This window comes from Saccopteryx bilineata, chromosome 2 (genome assembly GCF_036850765.1).
Source record: "Saccopteryx bilineata isolate mSacBil1 chromosome 2, mSacBil1_pri_phased_curated, whole genome shotgun sequence".
In the NCBI taxonomy this organism is placed as follows: domain Eukaryota; kingdom Metazoa; phylum Chordata; class Mammalia; order Chiroptera; family Emballonuridae; genus Saccopteryx; species Saccopteryx bilineata.
The window spans coordinates 83,457,056-83,467,576 of record NC_089491.1 but is presented as its reverse complement, the minus strand read 5'-3'; the positions used below and the strand labels follow the sequence as shown (position 1 = coordinate 83,467,576).

Here is a 10,521-nt window from a genome sequence, read left to right as displayed (position 1 = left end):
TATTTTGAAATTACAAAAGAATAGAATATGAGACTTAGGAAAAGGTGATAAAAGTGGGATCTATTTTTATACTGTATCATCTTTCTAGAGATATGTCACTGTAGCTTCCTCATGGTAGCCAACCAAAATGTTCTCTGCACTAGAAGCTATATCTACCTCTATTCAGTGACTCAGAATTTTAAATTATTTTTAGTAAAATGCATGGGCTTTGGAGTCTAACAGAAATAGGTTTATGTCATGCTTCCCTGCCACTTTACAACTGTGTGACTTTGGGCAGGTCTAAAATGAGGACAATAATTATATCCATCTCATAGTATCACCTGAAGTTTGAACCATTAATAAATGTACAGTGTTTATTGCAGTGGATTAGTATGTGCCAGATAGTGGTTATAACAGTAATACTATCGTTTTCATCATTATTATTGTTTTCATCATGTAACAGATAACCAGGGATAGGTTTTGTGTATCTGATCCAGCGCAGCTGAGTCTGAAAGGTAAGAGGATGTGAAGAAGGGCCTTTGGAAGACGGAATTTCAACATACATGCAAACTGAAGAATACATAGTGCTTCTGGACAACTTAGAGTTAATTTCTGAAAAGGAATCAAGAGACAATCTCTGTAAAATTAATCTTTTTTAATTTAGTATTTATTTTTATCAAAACAATTCATGTATGTTTGGAGGCAAATCTTACCATCATAAGGCATATAACAAAAAACAATAGTCATCTGTTTGGGATGGTGTAGAAATAAACTCAGAATATTTGTTGTTATACAGTAAGGATGAGAGAAAAGTCTATATCTAGAATAACTTCCAGTTTAGGGGGAGGAACCTGTAAAACCAGGTGGGTGGCAGACCCATCATCTAGGCTGGAGAAGACTAGAGCAAGACTTCCAGTAGAGGGGAAAGCAAAGAATCAAGAGTTCATTTGGATCTAGAAATTTAAACAGCAAAAGTAAAGATGCTAGGTAGACAATTTGATATACAGTCTGGAGGTCAAGGGCACAGGTCATGGGGAAAGCTGATTTGGAGATCCTAGCATGTAAATGTCAAATATTTTATATTTAAATGATAGCAAGTTAGGAGAAGTGAACTAAAAAACTGATGCTGAAGTTCTTCAACATATGGAGCTCAGACTGAGGAAGAGTAACCAGGAAAAGTCACTGAGAAGCCGTGGCTGGTAAGATTGGCAAAGAGCCAAGAGGGTGTGGTGACTCTGCAGTAAACAGTGGTTCAAGGAAGAGGACAGGGTCCGCTGTGTACACACAGCTCAGTATTCGCAATATAAACCCAGCCAGCCTCCATTTCCCTCCCTCTATCCTAAATGGACCACGTGCTTTTGCTCTCATTATTCTCATATACTGCAATGCCTCCTTACCTGACAAAATCCTGTCTATCCTTCATGACCCCACAAGAATGCCATCACCATAGCAATGCATTTCCCGACTCCACTAATGAAATATGCTCTTCTTCCATAATATCCTATCGTCCATTGTATACTATATTTTATTCTGCTTTGTGCTATAAGTATACATATTCTCTTTTTGTTAAGGCAAAATGTATCCTCAGGGCCCAAGACTTCTCCTTCCAAACGCTTCCTCAGCCAGTAGTGATGAACTGTACTTAACCTTTAAGTTTACCAAACAGTAGCCTGCTCCCAAAAGAGGCAGGAGGCAAAACAAAGAAGAGCCCGTTACCAATAGAGGCAGGAACCGAAACAGACCTGTTACCAATGGAGGAAAGAACCTAAACAGAAGAATACCACAGGCCTGGACCAGAGGCCTGGTAACCAGCATCAACAGAAACTGCCAGAAGGAAGGAGAAGAGAATAAAACTAACCCTCTTACCCTGCCCAGCTCTGACTTTCTTATTAGACTCAGCCCACCTGCACCCAAGTGTTTGCAATAAATCCTCTTTTCCACACTTTGACCTCTGCATGGTTGATGAAACTCCTGCCAGGTCCCAGACTCTCACTTTTCATCCTTCATGTATCCCAGTTGGATTGTAGTACAGGCCCCAACCACTCCTAATGTAGCAGAGTCTTTGGCATGTACTAGGTGTCCAATAAAGATTTTCAATGGATCAAACTCCAAAATATAGAACTCAAGCCTAGAACTCTACAAAGGACAATCTCATATATATATATTTCAGATATTTTTTACTTCTTCAAATTTGTTGTTAACCAGGAGTGACTGAAATAAAAATATAATTGAGTCCCATCATCAACACGGAAATGGCTTTAAGAGAAAACTGGTCATATGAATATTATTGCTTCCCACAAAGAGCTGCCACTGATAAACATGACAGCCAACAGTCTCAAGAAAGCTCAAGTTATGTAACATAATACAACAGGCCTGTTTGTGGGGTCAGAGGAGGGAAGACTAGGAAATAATTTATGTGAACTTCTTTATTTTGTCATACAAGACAAGCACAAAAGCACCACCCATGCCTCTGAGAACACTGGGCCATGCACCCTTGAAAAAAGCTTTGCCTTCTTCATCACAAGTAATCTTCCTTCAGCAGTCAAGTGTGCCTGTCTGTGTACATGATATCAGTTCCTTTGCATCCTGACTACATCATTATGAGGCAATGAATAGTGTCAAATGGATAGAAAATCAACCCAGCCACCACAGTGACAAACTGTGCAATCAGCCAGCTGATGAAGATATGAGTATTCTTAGGATCTGGAAGCATCCCCTTGGCAGTATCATAGAAACCAAAGTAGGCAACTAGATGATAATACCCTGCACAGACACATTAAAGCCTTGTTACAGGCCCTTAATCCCATTGAATTTGTGGATTTTAACCAGTTAACAAGGCCTTTGAATTGCTTTTCAGCTCCAGCTTTGCCCACATCAACTGCTAGACAGGTACAGACAAAGTCAAGAGGGTACACAAAACACAACGAAGTGGCCCCAGCGGCACAACCTGATGCCAGGTACCCTGAAAAATAGCACCAAAGCTGCATTCTCTTGTTCACACCACCCAGGAAGATCTGCTTGTATTTATCTTTGAAGAAAAAGTTGAGAGCCTGGGAGGGGATATATCTGATGATGTTGGTCAGGTTACCATACCAGAAGGACAGGACTCCCTGCTCCTTGGGGATATGAACCACACAGTCTATAATGCCCTCATATTGCTTATCTGCAGTGATATGCTTGCTAGCATGCTGCACCTCCAGCAGCAGCTTGACCCACTCAATGGGCACTACTGCTGTCTTGGCAATGGCCATAGCCATCCCACCTGCCAGCAAGTCCTTGGCAAAGGACGCAGTGGCATCTGTCATGATGAAAGAAAAGAAGAAGCAAGTGACTGAGGAAGTGGGCAAGTAATGGGCTGGGACTCTGGGGCTTTCAGTACAATCTCTTTTTATCACGTTAGGTTCCTGTTTGCCACCATGTGTATCATCTGTGCCCAGGAATTATTCATACACTTTCCTGAATATATCTTGAGCTAATGGCTATTTTTAAAAACCTTTTTGATTCATCTTTCCCCCAGATGTCAGGTACAAAAATAACAAGTTGCAAAATTCCTATGGATAAAATATCCTTTGTGATCCCAGAACTTCACACTGAAGAGCTAAAAAGACTGCACTAACGCAAGCCTCAGTTAGAAGTCTGGCAATATTTCTTCAGTGTTCTTGTTTCAACTGTCACCACGTACTTGCATTTTCTTACTGTGGAGGAGAAGTATGGAAGAAAGAAGTCATCTGGAAGGTAATTGTGGCTAAAAGTTGTAGAAAGAGTACAGGAAAACAGGTTAGAATCAGTGTCGAAACTTTATGAACCAAATAGAATTTCTACAGGCCTAATAATTAATAAGAATTATTTGTCAAGCTGCTTTGTGCAATATGCTATAAAATGGCTGGGGCTTATGGTGAGGGTATTAATATTCATGATTTTCTTTATTCCCTCTTCTGTTTTTCACCATGTTGTATCACAGTTGTCTACCAAAGCTAATCACTCTTTCATGGTCAATGGCAATTCAGAAAATCAGTTCCTCAAACTTTTGCTAAAACAATTTAGACCTTTATAGATATTTGTAAATAGATAAATAGCCTAGTGATTAAGGATACACATTCTTTTCAGTTTCATATTCCAGCTCTACAACATGTTAACTGTATTATCATCCGAAGCATTTGTTTTATGTTTATTCCTGCTTCCTCCACTTTCAGATCCACGTATTCAGAATTAGAAAACTTTGAGAGTGCAAGGTGATGACTATTGCAAATACCCAGTCATAGACTACATAACCTTTCTTTGCAACCAAATTTTCTCACAACACTAAAAAGCCTAGTAACCTCTTTTTCTTCATGGTGGCACCAGTTCAACCACGGTCTGGAAGGTGTTGATTTCACTAAGTACAATCAGAACAAAAAAGCAGCATGAGGAAAAATGACAGTGTGGGGCTTTGTGGTCTATAGATTTAGTTGCTCATACCAGAACCTGGAAGGGAGAACCCCCAAAAGATTAGTGACTTCATTTTGAGTTGCAGAGTTGAATTCAGATTAACAAAGCATTTGCCAACAAAGGAGATGGGAGAAGGGCAGTATTCACTTACTCTGAACTGAATAAACAAATGTGGTATTTGTGGGCTGACGAATGTCCTGGGATAAACCAGGCAGTCAGCCAAATTCTAGGAGTTTGATGAAAAGACAGCAGGCCCACACTTTTCTTCATGGAAAGTACTCCGTGGGAGTATTGATGTCCACAAGGATGGCCTGGGCCTTCAACTTGCCTTAAAGGTTCATCCATAGTCAGCCTGGGGAATTCTCAATGCTTCTGTAATTAAAAACCTAGATTAAGTGATAGAAGTTGAATCCCTTCTTGGGAAGTGTTAAATATGCCATTCATCTCCTTTTAGAAATGTGTTATCACTGTTCCTTTTTAAATATCAATACTACATTACCCTGAAAAGATATAGTTAGGCCACTAAAATGTAACTCAGGTTCTGTCTTTCTATTTATTCATGCATTTTATTCATTAAGTGTTTTCTATATGCTGAAGGCACCATGTAAGGTTCTATGGATAAAACAGTGACAGGTCAGACACAGACTATTCCCTTGGGAAGTCCCCAGACTAGCCTTACAACTTCAAAAGTACTAGAAGAATCAATTTCATTATTTTGCTTTTGATTAAAATTAGAGGAAAATATTAAAATTTGCAATTCTTTTTAGTGGGAAAGGCCATAGCCTTTCTATTAAGGTCACAATATAAGTATGTAGGGAAGTCAGAAATAAGACTAAGGGGTTTCCCTATATCTGGCCAGCAGGGTCCCCCACCATGGTGTGATGACCATAGTTAACACTTAACTCTAGACTGACATAGATTTTATAACAAACTTCAACTACTGAAATGCCAAGGACTAAGTTTCATAGGTTCTTAACTAACTCAAGAAAAACTTCCCTGCAGGGGAAAAAGCTGATGCAGTCTTCTTTAGATCTGTAAGACTAGTTTATCTGCCCAGATCAGAAATGTGTATGATGTATGCAGGCTAAAAACAAAGTCCCTGGGTGATTCAATGTGAATATAATATAAACCAGAGGTAGAAGGATCACTGTAATAATTGACATATAAAGGAGCATTTTATGGGTCTCTTCAAAAATATCTAGCCTTTCCTGAAATCTAGGGTCTTCTTAAGTGGTATTTACCTACATTAGAGCTTTCATATTCCCCATATGAAGACCTAATCTTCATGATTTATTTACCCTGCAGAATCCCAGTAGGAGGCTGCCAAACTGCAAATAAGAGAATTAGTTTTAAAAGGCATTATATGTAACTGTCTTTAGAAAGAAACTCAGGTAGATTAGCAGAGATTTTAAGAAAACTCTTTCACAAATAACTGGCAAGGAATCCGGAGCTGATGAAGTCTTCAGATCAATACCAAGTTTAACATATTTAGGTTAGTCTTATAAACATAATTCTTTAGGAATAAAGGTATTACAGGATCAAGGTTGGGAAAGACAGCATAACTCCTGCTTAATCACTATGAAAAGTGGAGGGAGAGCTGAAAGAGAAAAGTATAAACAAATCAAAAATAGAGAAAACAAGCGAGTTTGGGCTTAGAAAATAAGGAGAGAAAACCTGAACCTGGGATGACAAGCAGGAAGCAGAAGTCACCCACATAAACTCTACTTGGCCAGCAGCTCACTGTGTGCTGTAAAGGAACAAGATGAATGCTCAGCCCACAAACCAGAGGAAGGCCTGCACAGGAAGTGGAGCAGAAGACAGAGTTCTATGGACTTCGGGACAGGATGAAGGCAGTCCATGTGAGGTTCAAGAAAACCAAGGAGGCAATACAAACATCAGAATGTTTCCTGTGTCATTAACTCAGGACCACAACCTGATTTCAAACATGATGGAGCCACAGATGAAAAATGCTGTGCAAACTTGGACCATTTTTAAATTTTTTTTTTTTTTTTTGTATTTTTCTGAAGCTGGAAACAGGGAGAGACAGACAGACTCCCGCATGCGCCCGACCGGGATCCACCCGGCACGCCCACCAGGGGCGCCGCTCTGCCCACCAGGGGGCGTCGCTCTGCGGAGACCAGAGCCACTCTAGCACCTGGGGCAGAGGCCAAGGAGCCATCCCCAGCACCCGGGCCATCTTTGCTCCAATGGAGCCTTGGCTGCGGGAGGGGAAGAGAGAGACAGAGAGGAAGGAGGGGGGGGGTGGAGAAGCAGATGGGCGCTTCTCCTATGTGCCCTGGCCGGGAATCGAACCCGGGTCCCCCTCACGCCAGGCCGACGCTCTACCGCTGAGCCAACCAGCCAGGGCTAAACTTGGACCATTTTTAAAATCCTGTCTGTGCTGTTTGCTTGTCAGAGATGATCAGAACCTCTGAGCACCTCTCAGGGCACACAAACTGAATCCCACTGAGTTGAGCGATTTGATGGGCAGGGTTAGATTTCCTTGCAAAAGTAGATGAGCAGCTTGACTTGACAAGTAGCATGAAGTAGCAAAAAAGAGCTTTCCTAGACAGTGCCAGAGAATTAGGTGCCAAAAGCCTGAGGTGGTTAGTAGAAAATGGTTACCACCTCTGACTGACTGCAGCCTGCCTCTTTATTGCCAGAAAACAGCCACAGCAGAATCCAGCCAAAGCAATCATTGATCCCTTAGGAAGCATTCACTGTGCACCTAGAGCTCTTGCTAACATTCCTGCCATTTGCAGAGTGGTTAGAGAGGGCAGTGAGTGATTCTCATAGTAAATTAAGGAGAAATCACCCAACAGGGCTTTAACTTTTAACTGGATTTCAGCCATGCTGTTTCTTGATTACCTCTCAGCTGGGATTCCCTGGCACTTCAGCTCCACAATCATCAGAGCAGTACAAAGCAAGGAAAACTGGAAAGGGGTCAGGATGCACAGCTCTATCCTTATCAGCTTCAAGACCTTGGGCCCAACCAAGTTGCTTTTCCCTTTTCCTTTAATCATAAAATAAGATCATATAAAACCTACTTTACAGGTTTATAGTCATAGGAGAGAACAGATGAGCAAAATGTCATAGAAGTATATTCATATATACATACTTAAGTGTGTGTATGTATATATACATACAAATATATGTATGTATACATACAACAAATATACATACAACTTTTTTAATGTTTTTCAATTGTATAAAAGTGAGGTATAGATTTGACAAGTACCTGGGTAAGTTAAGTTATATGGATAATCTGGGCATTTTAGAACAAAAATTTCTCCCTTGATTTCAGGGGAAAGTATAGTTGTCTAAATGTTCAGACTTTTTTTTTCTCTAAGTTATCATGATGGAATCTAAACAGATTGACTTTTATGATTGCTGGGAGGCCAAAGACAAATCTTTTGCAGAAAAAATAATAGCTACTGATTAATAAATGTTTCTATATGCTGGCCAATCTAAAGCGTACTTTACAGATATTATTTCATTTCCAGTACATTACAGTCTGTGAAGTGTGAATTATTTAACAACATTATACATTATGCCTAAGTTGATGAACAAATTTATTGTTTGAACTGATACTCAAACTCAGGTCTATCTGACTTCAGGGCCCTTGATCTTAATCAGAGCCACTCTAATTCTGTGAAGGAAACCGTGTTCCTTTTTTGCCCCTATTTGAGGCTTTAGCATTTTGTTTTGCTATTGAAAGTTGGCCCATGTGCTCTGCTTGGTCTGAGGCCCAGTCCCCATTGGCCCCTCTTGTAAAAGCAGGTGATTACTAGATGGTGTCAGAGAGGGAGTGGTGTGAGAGAAGAGTTCTAAAAAGAGAAGACAAAGAAGCTTCATTGCTTAGGCACCTATTGAATGTAGTTGTGAATGCTGCACTTCTTGGGTAAGTGCAACAGAGGTTTGTGTTTAGACAGAACAGGAAGATTTCCTATCTTCTCTAGCCATTCTCTTTAGACTTAACCTATCTTTCCAATGTAGCAATGAGCTCTTCAGGAATTTTATTCAGTTAGGATTAATATCTAAATGTTGTTTCCTCAACTGGTTTTTTTTTTTTTTTTTTTGGAGTAGGGAGTTAAAATCATTCCAAATAGCTATTCTAGTTTTGTCCTAGAAAGCAAAACTGACTCAGAAATGTTTCTAATATGCTTCATCATAAAGCTTGAAGTCCAGAAGAGATGCAGAGCATATTAGGCTAGTTATTAGAAGTTATTTAGAAACACCAACTTGGAAAAGTTTAAACAATAGCATTTTAGAAGTATGAGTAATAATAATAGCTAAATAGCTGGCATCCTTACAGAATGCAAAGCATAGTGCTACACCTCTTATATACAGTGTGTCCGTAAAGTCATGATGCACTTTTGACTGGTCACAGGAAAGCAACAAAAGACAATAGAAATGTGAAATCTACACCAAATAAAAGAAAAACTCTCCCAGTTTTATACCTATTCAGTGCAGTTCAATGTGGACTCACGCACAGATTTTCTAGGGCTCCTTAGGTAGCTATCCTGTATAGCCTCTACAGACTCGTCACTGACTGATGGCCTACCAGAACAGGGTTTCTCCACCAAACTGCCGGTTTCCTTCAACTGCTTATCCCACCGAGTAATGTTATTCCTATGTGGTGGTGCTTCGTTATAAATGCGCCAATATTCACGTTGCCTTTGGTCACGGATTCGAATTTATCGAACCACAGAATACACTGAACTTTCCTCTGTATCATCCACATCTCGACTGGCATGGCCGTGGGCTGCTCTGCTGTATACACGGTGTTACATCATCATCTGTGTATGCGCACATGCTGCCACATCATCCTACAGAAACTGGGAGGGTTTTCCTTTTATTTGGTGCAGATTTCACATTTCTATCATCTTTTGTTGCTTTCCTATGACCGGTCAAAAGTGCACCATGACTTTACAGACACACTGTAGATTATTTCATTTGAATCTTGCCATATTCCAATAAAGTGTGATTCCCATTTTTAATTAAGAGTACTAGGCTTGTCATCAATAGTTCTTATTGTCAAAATGGCCACCAAAATGACAAAGGAAGGTGGAGTTGGGGCAAGAGTAATGGAATATTTTTATATATCCTCCCTCCAACCTCTCCAGCTTTCTAGTGTTCTCTAAAATATCTTATTCCATCATCGATGGTGGTTAAGAAATCTATTCATTTGTTCTACTGCTTCCCTAACATGAATGCTAACTCAGTATAGTTCATGAAATTTCCCGAATAAAAAAGAGTGAAACCTTAAAATAGGCCATTAAAGACATTTAACTTAAAAGGATCTGAGAGTGAACTATGACTCCAAAAAAAGGGTATACACAAATTATGAAATTGATTGTGAAACCTAAAAATCCAATGGAGAACTCTAACTCACAGACTAACCCCAGACTCTTCATGCAATTCAATAGAAATCAGTCCACTGGAGTTGTGCAAAAGAGAGGGAGAAAGAAAGATTTTTTGAGAAACACAGGATAGGAAGTTAGGCCAATTTGATTAAGAGCTTTGGTTGGTATGTGCCTTTGCCCAACTTTCTCCCTCCCACAGCTGAGAGATTTCATATCATCACCAATCTCAGAGGCACATGACTTCCTGGAGCAATGGAGTTAGTACAAAAAGACATTTACAGGGTGACAGTGACAAGGCAGTGGTTGATGAAATCCAGCTCTAAAATATACCCAGTTCCTGAGGGTTTCCAACTTAATGTTTTCTCATCCAATATCTAACCACAGAAAAGCTGAATTTCAAAATCTCCTTAAAGGGAAAATATTTAGGAGGAAGTTATATAGTAGGTCCTTGTTTCTATTTTTTGTTGCTAATTAGTCATGTTTTGCAATATGTTTTCTTTAATAGAGACAGTGCAAATCATAAAATGATATAAGAAATTTTGTACAATATAAACTTGAGCTATAAGAATCATTACTAATTAGCAATACATTAAACTTGAGCTATAAGAATCATTAATAATTATCAATATATTTTATAATTTTTAATGAAATTTAGTGTTTTAAACTGTTCTGCTCATTTTATACTTTTTGCTTGATTAAGCTGTCACAAATGCTAAGTTCTTTAGCTCCCTTATTCCTGGAAGCATGG

The 10,521-nt window shown here is 39.5% G+C and overlaps 1 pseudogene; it reads right to left on the bottom strand.

Moving 5' to 3' along the window:
* Window positions 1-2,391: 2,391 nt before the first annotated feature.
* On the bottom strand, window positions 2,392-3,284 carry LOC136322884 (ADP/ATP translocase 2 pseudogene; annotated as a pseudogene).
* Window positions 3,285-10,521: the final 7,237 nt, after the last annotated feature.